Source organism: Sinocyclocheilus anshuiensis, unplaced genomic scaffold, assembly GCF_001515605.1.
Source record: "Sinocyclocheilus anshuiensis isolate Anshui unplaced genomic scaffold, SAMN03320099.WGS_v1.1 scaffold1137, whole genome shotgun sequence".
Taxonomy (NCBI): domain Eukaryota; kingdom Metazoa; phylum Chordata; class Actinopteri; order Cypriniformes; family Cyprinidae; genus Sinocyclocheilus; species Sinocyclocheilus anshuiensis.
Genome location: NW_015558597.1, coordinates 101,582 through 113,109, shown reverse-complemented (window position 1 = coordinate 113,109; position 11,528 = coordinate 101,582). Strand labels below are relative to the sequence as shown.

General features: G+C 37.3%; 1 pseudogene; it reads left to right on the top strand.

The window, feature by feature from the left end:
* Window positions 1-11,528, top strand: part of LOC107680053 (cadherin-like protein 26) — a 33,316-nt pseudogene that overhangs the window by 13,109 nt on the left and 8,679 nt on the right.

Genomic DNA, 11,528 nt, shown 5'->3' with positions numbered 1-11,528 from the left:
TAGCCACTCCAGCATTATAGCCTTAGACATAGCGTTTGGGGATACGCTATTTCTATCTATGGGCTGCTCTTTCAGGGTGCCACGAGAACCCCTAGAACGGTGTAGTGCGTAGTGCACGTTATGCTTTGCCCACTTTTCTAAAATCCACATAGCTGGTAAGTGCGCACGTTGCCCACTTCCCACTTTCTAAAATCCACATAAGTGGTAAGTGTGCACGTTATGCTTTGCCCACTCGGTTCCGCCTTGGGCACCACTCCACCTATGTATCCTCTGGATACCTACTTTAACAGGGCGTTACTAGGGGTTTGTTGAGACAGTTCCTTCAGCAAGCTCATGCAGAGCAAGCGGTAGCCCCTGTGTGACAGGCCAAGACTTAGTATGATGCTAGGCTCTTGGTCGTATCCCCTTAAAGGAATCTATTCCTGATTCCAAGCCTTGAGCTCTACCCCGGGCCCAGGAGTCTAGCCCTAACAGGTAAGTTTTTGGGGACAGCCATCTAACGTCCTAGGGGCAACTCCCATGGCTATGATAGAGTTGGTACTTAGTGCTCGCCATAGGTTTCTGGCATGCACTCCCCTCACCATGGTGGCGTGGGTATACCGTTCCCCATAGCGACCCCTAGAGGATGCAGTTCGAAGTTCCCTTGAAAGGGAATGTCTCAGGTTACTTATGTAACCATGGTTCCCTGAGTAGGGAACGAGACACTGCGTCCTCTAGGTTTCCTGCCATGCTGAAGACGCAAGCTTCAGACGAAGAAGTGAATGATGTGTTCTCCCGGCGCCTATTTATACTATAGATGCACCGGTAGTGATGTCATGGGCTGTCGCCGGCCAACATGTTGTTGGTGTTTTTTGAATGTATGCTTCAGACACGGGTCACGACGAGGCGTTCCTCATAGCGACCCCTAGAGGACGCAGTGTCTCGTTCCCTAATCAGAGAACCATGGATACATAAGTAACCTGAGGCATTTTATATCCTAATAATATTATATTTGTGTGCTTAAACATGACAATGATACATAACACTCATTCCTCAGGCACTAAGAAGGGTTTCTATTCAATCTCTTGTTAGTTTATTGATGGTATGTTTATTAATTAGTATTACCCTGTTTTTGTCTATCCACTAGGTTGTTGACGTGGCCACTTCCAGCAAAAATGATATCAACAATCGGGAAAAGCGGGTAGGTAATATAAAAGACCAAATGAACACTTAATATCTCAGCTCACTGTTTTGACATAACATGTCCCTCAACTTCAAATCCCATAATACAAGATAATGCAATAATACAAGACTTAATTTAGATTTAAATACACATATATTACATCACAGTAGAAAAACATAAAATAAAATAAAAAAACTATCTTTGAAAGACACCTTACTATCAAACAGAAGATTTAAAAAATCTGTCAAAATCTTCAGACTTCATCCTTAAGGTCTTTCCATATTGGGTTCAGTGAGTTTCACAAGGTCACACAGGATCTAATGAGCTTTATGTATTTTATTTGATTTATCTTTTATAATTTAAGTCAAATTATGAAGGAATTCAATGTTTTATTTATTTTCTTTTTTCTTTTAAATCCTGTAGCCTGTTTTCCCAGAATTCCAGAATCAGAGAAGTGTTCCGTTTGAATCAGAAGAAGTTTGTCTGTAACTTTTTTAATAACTGATCACTCATTACATCTCTCTCTCTATCTCAAAGGATGCTGTTCTTATTCGTTCAAAGAGAAGATGGGTTCTGTCCACCATTGATCTGGAAGAGAACATGCCTGGACCATATCCCGCTATAGTAACACAGGTAACTTCACCCCGTCACTGATTGTTCAGCCTGTTTGTGTTCCTCATTATATCTCTTCATGAGCGCTGTCTTTTCTGTGTTACCATATTCGGGATGTTTGGTTAAAGTTGTATTTTTCTAGAGAGCCTACAGGCTTTCACTATAGCACATGAGTATGCTACTTGCTAGTAGTGTTAGGTGGAGGAACATTATTCTAGAGAACAAAAATATTTTTGCCATGTTACTAAAAGATAAATACTCATTTGTAAGTCTCTTTGGATAAAAGTGTAAACAAAATGAATAAATGTAAATGTTAAATGTGTACAGTATGGACAGTATGTTCACTAGCATTTAGATGACTATGCAAAGCTAGAGACATAAAACTAAAATCCATAAAACTCTATGCTGATTTGGTAGGGTTTTTCATGAGATGTCATTTGGTTGATGTAGGCTTGAATGTCATAATGGATTTACAATCTTAATAATGGATGCAAATACATGAATCATCATAAATTATACTGTACGTGATTGTCATGTAATTTTGGTTTAATTGATGCTAGCTGTACAATGACAAAAAGGAGGACAACACCATCAAGTTCCGCATCAAAGGACAAGGGGTGACAGAGAAACCACTTGGTTTGTTTAGCATTGATGAAAACACTGGGATTGTATACGTACACCAGCCCATCGACAGAGAAGTGTACCACATCTTCCACGTAAGACAAAACAAGATTTGTTGAAATTGTAATGACACTAATGCAATACAATACAGCGGAAGTCAAAGAATGCACTGATTCAGTTTATATTAATGTAGTCCACTGTGGCTTTTTGATTCTTTTGTAGGTGGACTTTGATGTGCTGGACAGGCAGACTGATGCCATGGTGGACAAAACGCTGTCATTTAATGTAGAAATAAAGGACAAGAATGACAATAGACCTGTGTTCACTCCGAGCACTCTCCGTGTATCAGTTCCAGAGAACACGCCTGAAGGTTCAGAGAACATTTTACTGCATATATGAAAATAAAGCCTGCTTTTTTCCCTTATAATGCTTTCTTCAATCATAACTTAATATACATACAGAGACTATAGTAAGTTAGCCATTTGTAGGGTGACTTACCCTAAAAAGTGTAAACATTGACGTTATGTGGTGCTTTCAAAATGTTGCTTTGTTTGTTTAAGCATTCAGACCAGCTCAATACAACAACATTGACTAAACCAATGGTGCGAGTTTGGGGTGGGGCTAAACTGTTTTTTTCTACCAGAGGCAGATGGGGGAGTGGCCTGAATGCTCTGGAAAAAAAGGTCCAAAAGCTGTCAGTGGGGCAGTACCCTTTCAATAGGTACATCTTTGTACCTTATTTACCCATAAAGGGTGCACCTTAATACCTTAAAGATTCATATTAGTACCTACAGTGTACATATTAGTAACTAAAAGATACATATTAGTACCTTTTGAAAGAGTACCGCCCCACCGACAGCTTTTGTACCTTTTTTTTTTTAAAGAATGGAAATCTGTTTGAAAACATGAATTATATTTGGCGACACAGAAATGACATGCTCTAATACTGTTAGAAATTCAGTGTTATGATTTTTAGATTCATCAAATATTGAGGAATATTATTGTTCTTGATATTTTCAGAAAAAATAATTAATTGTAATATTTTATCATACTATAACTTTTAAAATGTCAAAACTTCCTTCCCAATCCACAAGAGGCAGTTATTGGAACTAAACTGTTAAAGATAAATGGCAAGCAGAGAGATTGTTCTCTCTTTAATCATTCTTGTTTTAATAGGCGTACTCCAAGCAACATTACAAGCTCATGATAATGATCAGAAGGATACTCCTAATTCCCAGTTCACCATGAGGGTGGTGTCACAAGACCCTGCCTCGCCAACATTTACCATGAGGGACATGCCTGGGACCGCTACAGTCAAACAGCTCGCCTTCACGGGATGCTTTGATTATGATGTGAGTAACTGATGTTGAATGCACGTTTTCAGCATTTTTCAGTATTTCTCATCTCTTCTGTCTCCCGTATTTTAGAAAGAAAAATCATATAAAGTGCTAGTCGAAGCGAGGGATCAAGGAACACCTACAATGTTTTCAACTGCAACTGTTATTCTGGACATCACTGATTACAACACCCATCCCCCAGAATTCAGTTCGGCCACGGTGAGTCAGGCTAGTCACTCAATCCCAGTTTAATATGCACACAACTATAAGGAAGCCATGTGTAGATTGATGTGTTAAGAAAATGTAAACACTGTGAATGTGTAGTGCTTTCAAAACATGCTGTCTGACATTGAAACATTGGGTCATCCAATGGCGTGAGTTTTGAGCTGACCAATGACAGAAGTAGAAGCCAGTTATATATATATATATATATATATAGCCACATTAAAAAAAGTTTCAGGGAAAAAACACTCCATGGATGATGTATAAAAAAACATTTTTAGAACATAAAACAGTTTTGAGATCATTATTAAAAACTTTGAGTGAATGTTCTATAAACGTTACTGGGAAAAAAACGATTGTACATAAATGTTGAAAGATAAAAGAACATTGCCAGAAGGTTACCCAAATTCCGAATTAGTGCCTAGCAGCATTTAATGGTTTTGCTATATAGTTTTCCCAGTAACGTTTATAGAACATTCACTCAAAGTTTTTAATAATGATCTCAACACTTTTTTGTGTTCTAAAAATGTTTTTTTATGCATCATCCATGGAGTATTTTTTTCCCTGAAACTTTTTTTTAATGTGGCTACTTGTTTCAGAACATTCAAATGTAACATTCCCGTTAGATTTGCAAAATAATAAAATGGAATGCTCTTACCATTATAACTAAAACAATTAAAACATAAAAAAAAACCTAGACATTTTGAACACTTGATAGAAAGAATGTTTTCATAACTTAATGGGAACTTTAGAAAATCATTTTATTAGAAAACATTTTTGTTAGCTGGTTTTATCCTTAATAAATACTATGATTTTTAATTTTTTTTATTTGGCTTTTTAATGAACGATATCTGATATGATATGCTTTGATATAAATGAATATATGCATGTGTAACAGTACAACACTGAAGTGATGGAAATGGAATTAAAAGAGATTTTAAGAATCGGCATCAAAGACAAGGACACACCGAACACGCCTAGTTCAAGAGCGGTGTTCTCCATCCTGAAGGGCAATGAAGAAGGAAATTATAAGATTGAGACAGACTCCAAAACCAATGAAGGTGTGCTGTCTGTTGTCAAGGTAAATGCCATTGTTCCCTTTAAATATTTCATACACTTCTTAGAAAAGCTTAAAGGAATAGTAGATATAAAAGAAGATATTGAAGGAATGTTGGTACCAAAGAGTTGCTGCTTCCCATTGACTTCCATATTTTTTTTCTCCAAACTATGGAAGTCACTGGTTACAATCAACTGTTTGTTGGTTGTAGCCATTGCTTCTTTTTCAGTTGAATTCATAGAAATGAAAAACAGACTTCACCTAGTTTACACACCTACTTATTACAGTTATTTCTTTCAATACACATACTAGTTTCACATTGTGTTCACAAGATGGACAGCTTTTAATATGCTTCACAGGGGAAGAATTTCGAGAAAACTGAGATCACAGAGCTGGAGATAGCAGTCGAAAACGAGGAGAAATTATTTCAGTGTGTTGATGGAAAGGCCGTAACAGGTACCACACCAAAGCCAAACACCGTCAAAGTGGCAGTGAAAGTCATTGATGTGAACGATCCCCCCGTGTTTAAGAAGCAAGTAGAAAAAGTCTACCGGAATGAAAACGGACCTCCAGGAGATGTGTTGCTCGTGCCCGAGATCAAAGATGAGGACTCGGATGTTAACAAACTCAGGTGTGGATGAGCTGCACAGCATCAAATTACTCATCAATTAAAACCGGTTAATTTTTGAGGATTTGTATGCTACTTTTATTTTAATTTTGTACTTTTTCTTACTTTACTTTTATTGTATCATAATATTTTTTATATATATAATATATATTTATTATACAATATATAAAATATCATATACAATTTTATGATAAAATGTCAAAATATGTAATGTATAATATAATATATCAAATTAGGTCACTCTTTAGTTTAGAGACCAATTCTCACTATTAACTAACTACTAACTATGACTAGGGTTAAGGGATCCAAAATATGGTCATGCAGAATAAGGCATTAATATGTGCTTTATAAGTACTAATAAACAGCCAATATGCTAGTAATAGGCATGCTAATAAGAAACTAGTTAATAGTGAGAAGTGGTCTCTAAACTAAAGTGTTACCTAAAATCATATGCCAGTTTCATTATGTACACAAGCATTCAAAATTTTGGGGATTTGTAAGATTTTCTAAGGTTTTTGAAAGAAGTCTCATGCTCACAAAGGCTGCGTTTATCTGATCAAAACTACAGTAAAACAATAATATTGCGAAATATTATTACAGTTTAAAAAATCTGTCTTCTATTTGAATCTATTTAAAAAGTAATTTATCCGTGTGATCAAATCAGAATTTTCAGCATTACTCCAGTCTTCAGTGTCACATTATCCTTCAGAAATCACTCTAATATGCTGATTTGCTGCTCAAGAAACATTTCTGATTATTATCAGTTGAGAGCAAGTTTTTAGGATTCTTTGATGAAAGTTAAAAAAATAATATTTTTGAAAGCACTTTTTTGAAATATATTTTTTTGTAACAATATCAAAGTCTTCAATGTCACTTTGAATCAATTTAATGAATCCTATATAATATATATAATTGTATTATATAAAATGCAAATATAAAATAAATAAAACATACCGTTTTAGTTACACACACACACACCAGAGATGTAGAGGAAACTGGACGGTGATGTAACAGAGCGTAAACGTGTGTTACAGTCTGTATATGTGTATGCAGGTATGAGTTAATACAAGACCCAGCCAAATGGGTGAGTGTGGATCCGAAGACAGGAAAGATCACCACAGTTCAGACGATGGACCGGGAGTCTCCTTTTGTCAAAAATGGCACCTACACAGTCGTGGTGCACGCTATAGATGACGGTAAGCATCATCTCTATCTCTCTGTTCTCAGTATGTTCAACACAATCCAAACGTTTGCAAACACATTCTTAAGAACACTAATTGAATCTCTGCTGTTACTGACTTTTTTCCACATGCTGTTCACAGGACAGCCTCCAGCTACAGGTACATGTACTGTAGTGGTCTACCTAGGTGACTTAAACGATAATGCTCCCCATCTCATCTCCAAGAATGCGGTCATGTGTGGGAACAAAGTCAATCGTGTGGATGTGAAACCAAGAGACCTTGACGGCCCTCCGTTTGCAAATCCCTTTACCTTCTCTCTGGGGGAAGAGCTGAAGAATCTCTGGACGCTGGATCCCACCACAGGTCAGGCCATGCACATTTCATTTACTTCATTAACAGTTACACAGATAATGGTTGAGGATGTTTCACCATTTATCTGGCTCCATCAGTTGGTTGCACAATAATAAGTTAACAATAAAATAATAAATTTCTTGTTGTGTCTAGTAAAAATATAAAAACATGATACATTTACATGAGAATTGCATTAGATACTAGGACTTGTTTATCCAAAACATTTCTTGAATTTTACTAATTACATTGGTAAGAAGCTTTTTTTCTCACACTTTAGTTTAGGGGCCAGTCGGTTCTCACTATTAACTAACTATTAGTATTGACTTTTGCCTCAATAAACTCCTAACTTGCTGCTTATCAATCGTTAGTAAGGTAGTTGTTAAGTTTAGGAATGGGGTCAGATTAAGGAATCTAGAATATAGTCATGCAGAATAAGGCATTAATATGTGCTTTATAATTACTAATAAACAGCCAATATGCTAAATATGCATGCTAATAAGCAACTAGTTAATAGTGAGAATTGGTCCCTAAACTAAAGTGTTACCAATGAGACATACCTGTAGTTCCTTGGCAACTAACTGAAATAACATTTTTACATTTTATTTGAAGAAATAGAAATGTTTTGTTATGGTTTTAGTTTTAGTTAACCCTGTTTTGCTGGGATTGTACTATAGGAACAAACACCTCTCTGATAAGTTTGACGAGTCTGCCATATGGAAACTACTCCGTTCCTTTGAAGATACAGGATCAGCAGGGGCTGCAAGCAGAAGACGTTCTTCAGGTGGTTGTGTGTGAGTGCACGCGAATCAACACGTGTCGTGGTCGTCTTCCTTTCTCCTCAAGACTGGGCCCAGCTGCCATCGGTCTCATGTTTGCCGGACTTCTCCTACTGGCCTGTGAGTTTCAACGAGACAAAAGACAAAAAAATAATAATAATCAAATACAGTCTAAAACAACAGTTCTGCTCCACTAATTTGTTTGTATAAGCACTTTTGTGAGAGTGCAGTACATATAATGGCACATACTTTTACTCCACATGCGTTGTTGTGTAATATGTATGTTATCTAATGACACTTTGTTGTTTTGCAGTTCTACTCCTCTTTTGTTTCCTCTGTGAATGTAAAAGCAAGAACTTTCAACACATTCCTCTGAACCTGGAGGAGGAGGGCAACCAAACCCTTGTCAAATACAATATGGAGGGAGGGGGCTCAATCTATAAGGTATGTGAAACTGTCAGGCTTGCTGAGAGTTTAGAGTTATGAATTTAGTAGAAGGAACTGTAGAAACTATCTATTGTGTGCCTGTATTTTTTTTGAATGAGATTGATTTGTATCTGCATCAAAAATCCGTTTAGTTTCACTACAAATAAGCAGGTTATTTATGTGTAACCGTCATTTTGCCTGTATTTTTTTTTCTTCTCAGCCTGAGAAATTGTTTGCTTCAAATGGCAGTTGGAAGGAAAGCTTGAAAATTGCTTCTGCACCGGTAAATACAAGTTTTTTTTCTCTTTCTCTTTTTTTTTTTCCTCATTGGCCTAATGCCTACATGGCCGAAAGCCACAGGATTAGACAAGTATGTTGTCGTATTTTGGCACAGTGAACAGGATCTCAAGATGAGTTATACTGAATAGAAAAGCTCTGCATGTTGCTACACGTTGTCTGTAAGACTAACACATAAAAGCAGGCTGTTAACTACACGCTGGTAATGTACACTTGTTATTATTTGGTTGTCAAGCTTCTTTTACATGTTAGGATCTGTTATGACAAATTTTCATATCAAAATCAAATGATTTCACGTGTCGTTGCAGGGTGCCAAGCACCTTTTTGGCACCAGTGGCAGTTTGGCACATAGTGGAGTTCTGTGGTGACTTAAGTCCATATAGTGCTGTAGTTAGTGTAATATACTGTATATACACTACTGTTGAATGGTTTTGGGTCAGTAAAACTTTTTTTTTTTTTTTTTTAAAGAAATCACTACTTTGTTCATCAAGAATGCATTAGGTTGATCAAAAGTGACAGTTAAGACATTTATAATGTTTTAAAAGATTTGTATTACAAATAAATGCTGTTCTTTTGAACTTTCTATTTATCATACAATCCTGAAATTTTGTTTTTATATATAACACATTTTTCAACATTGATAATAATCAGAAATGTTTCTTGAGCAGCAAATCAGCATATTAGAATGATTTCTGAAGGATCGTGTGACACTAGAGACTGTAATTAAGTAATTATGCTGAAAATTCAGCTTTGATCACAGGAATAAATTACATTTGAAATTTTTGATCAAATAAATGCAGCCTTGGTGCGTATGAGATTTTAAAACATTTTACCAATCCCAATCTTTTGTGTAATAGTGTATACAGTCTATCTATCTATCTATCTATCTATCTATATATATATATATATATATATATATATACAGAGAGAGAGAGAGAGAACATAATCAGTATGTGTATTGGAAAAAAAACAGCTTTTAAGTTAAAAAATCTCTGTGTTCCATGGAAAAATTGTTATACCTGTTTTGATGATGAATGGAAAGTGCTTGAGCTAAATTAGACAAGAGACATATTTTAGATACATAGTTCTTCTATAGCTTTTTAGACAAACAGTTTAACAACAATTATACATACATATGTAAGAGATGCACGGCTAGCTGTTTATTAAACAATTTTAATGCATGACGTGGAGGCCCTCCGCGGAGCTGCTAATAGGCCATTATCACACTTCCGCATTCGAAAAGCGTTTCAAATAGTAGCGTAAAAAAACTTCCGCTGCAGCCTTTTATAGATGGCTGTGCCCATAGCATGGGATTGTTGTGATTTATGTAAAACTCAATACAGATACGTCTTCTAAAGTCACCAAACTCAGTTTACAATCATTAATTGAGTATTGCGGCCCCCTTTCGGGTGTCTGTCCTCCTCCTGAGCCTCCTCCCAAGCTCCCACCTATGCCTCCCTCTGTTGTTGTTACGGTGCAAGGACGCACCTTCCGGGAGGGGGTGATATGTCAGACTTTTGTACCTGTTTTGCCCCCGTAGTCCTTCCTGTGTTTCCTTATTTGGTCATTTTCCTGTCCTCGTTTAGTCTGATTGTCTTATGTGATCCACCTGTGTGTCTCCAATTATCCCTAGCATTTAAGCTCCTGTCTTTGCGTTTCTCCCCTGTTGGGTCTACTTCGTCTGTACATGTGTCATTTCTCGCTCCTGTGTTGGATTACCCCAGTGTTTCATGAATTAAAAAGACTGTTTATTATACTCCTTGTCTCCATCATTCCTCAGACAGTGTAAGTGTGACAGAAGACCCGACCTAAAACAGTTTAAATTGCGTGTCTCCCCTCCGTTGGACGACGCGCTCTGAACGTTCTATGACGCCAGCCTCAACCCCGCGTGCAGAGCGCCGTCGTCCAAAGATGGCCCTCGAGTGGAACTCGCCGCATTTTTGGAGTGGACACTGGCGAGACACAGATCCCCGGTCACCGTCTGTGCCGAGGGGGATCTCGCCGGTGCCACTCCAGACCCAGGCATATGAAACTAAGATATTCAAAGTCAATGGGCTGTCTATTAATGATGGAACCAATTCTATCCACAGACCTCTGTAAAATCTGCCACCATGTAGTCCTGCAAAGAAAAACATTATTTAAATTCAAAAAACACCTAATGTAACAATTATATAACATTCAGAAGCATGTATATTTAACAGTGTACTTAGTTTTTGGCTAAATAAAAATTCAGTTCATAGGCCTTTATCACACTTTTACTTCTTTTAAATAGTAGCATAAAAAACTTCCGCTGCAGCCTGTTTCAATGGCTGTGCCATAGCACGAGATTGTTGTGATTTATTTATGTGAAATTCAGCACAGATATGTCTTCTAAAGACACCAAACTCAGTTTACAATCATTAATTGAGTATTGTGAAACCAAGGAAGATGGTTTCATAATATTCCAACGTATATTTCATGATTTAAAGGGGAGCACGCAAGCCATACTGTATGCGTGTCAGACTTTTGTACCGGTTTTGCCCCCGTAGTCCTTCCTGTGTTTCCTTATTTGGTCATTGTCCTGTCCTCGTTTACTCTGATTGTCTTATGTGATCCACCTGTGTGTCTCCAATTATCCCTAGCATTTAAGCTCCTGTCTTTGCGTTTCTCCCCTGTTGGGTCTACTTCGTCTGTACATGTGTCATTTCTCGCTCCTGTGTTGGATTACCCCAGTGTTTCATGAATTAAAAAGACTGTTTATTATACTCCTTGTCTCCATCATTCGCTCCTGCCTCCTCCACCGCTGTCGTCTGGCAGACCCTCTGCTCCCCCCAGATCCTCGGCATCCCCCTGGCTCGTTGGCTTTCCGTCTCCACCTT